The 778-nt window shown below is 40.6% G+C and overlaps 1 long non-coding RNA gene across 1 annotated transcript; it reads right to left on the bottom strand.

Moving 5' to 3' along the window:
- Positions 1–310: 310 nt before the first annotated feature.
- On the bottom strand, positions 311–652 carry LOC125033203. Its single transcript, XR_007115586.1, has 2 exons — positions 584–652; positions 311–437 (listed from the first exon to the last, which is right to left on the bottom strand). It is a non-coding gene; the product is annotated as an uncharacterized LOC125033203 (long non-coding RNA).
- Positions 653–778: the final 126 nt, after the last annotated feature.

Here is a 778-nt window from a genome sequence, read left to right as displayed (position 1 = left end):
TTTCTTACACATGCATACTTTCCTTTTTATCAATTTACACCCTTCTAGACGTCTTCCCCTTTCGGTACATGTATTGTTCCTGGACGTACTAACCAGGTGGTGGCAGCGCGAATGACCTCATTGGCAAGAGTAATCAAGAGTCAATCACTACACGTGGTTTAGAATAAATCCCATGAATGAAGCGAAGCAATAGTCTCGGATACAAAGAACCCTTAGCTCAGAGCTCTTGAAATGAAGCCTTTTCCTCATCACACATTTCGCCTCATTGCACACCGTAAATCTTTAATCCAGGGGTTAATATAAACATAAATTGCACTAACTGTTTATTGAGATGAAGGGCAGGCCTTCTCGATGCCTACTACCCTCTCCGGCCAGGACTCGGGGCAAAAGTTGTCACAGTGAATGGATCCGCCATGGCTACGCTCAGCATCACGGACCTAAATAATGTTTAAAAAAAAGAGATAATTATAATAAAATAAGTAAAAATTAAGCGATTAAAAATATAAATCATTTGTTTTCCTCCCTGTTTTAATATGAGTGTAAAAAAAAAAAAAACCATAGAAGAAAGGAGAAATAAGCTTACATAAGTACAAGAAAGATTTGGAACCTCGCCATGATGAGGAGCAACAGGGAACAGATTCAGTTCTGAGGAAGAATTGCATTTCGCGCCCTTTTATTTTCCAATATGGCGGGGGGGGGGGGGGTGAGGTGTTGTTAAAAATCTCTCTCTCTCTCTTGGTCTGATAGAAACAGTAAGTAGTGTTGCCAGCGATGGGGA

This window comes from Penaeus chinensis, chromosome 16, assembly GCF_019202785.1.
Source record: "Penaeus chinensis breed Huanghai No. 1 chromosome 16, ASM1920278v2, whole genome shotgun sequence".
In the NCBI taxonomy this organism is placed as follows: domain Eukaryota; kingdom Metazoa; phylum Arthropoda; class Malacostraca; order Decapoda; family Penaeidae; genus Penaeus; species Penaeus chinensis.
This window is presented reverse-complemented; position numbering and strand designations above follow the sequence as displayed.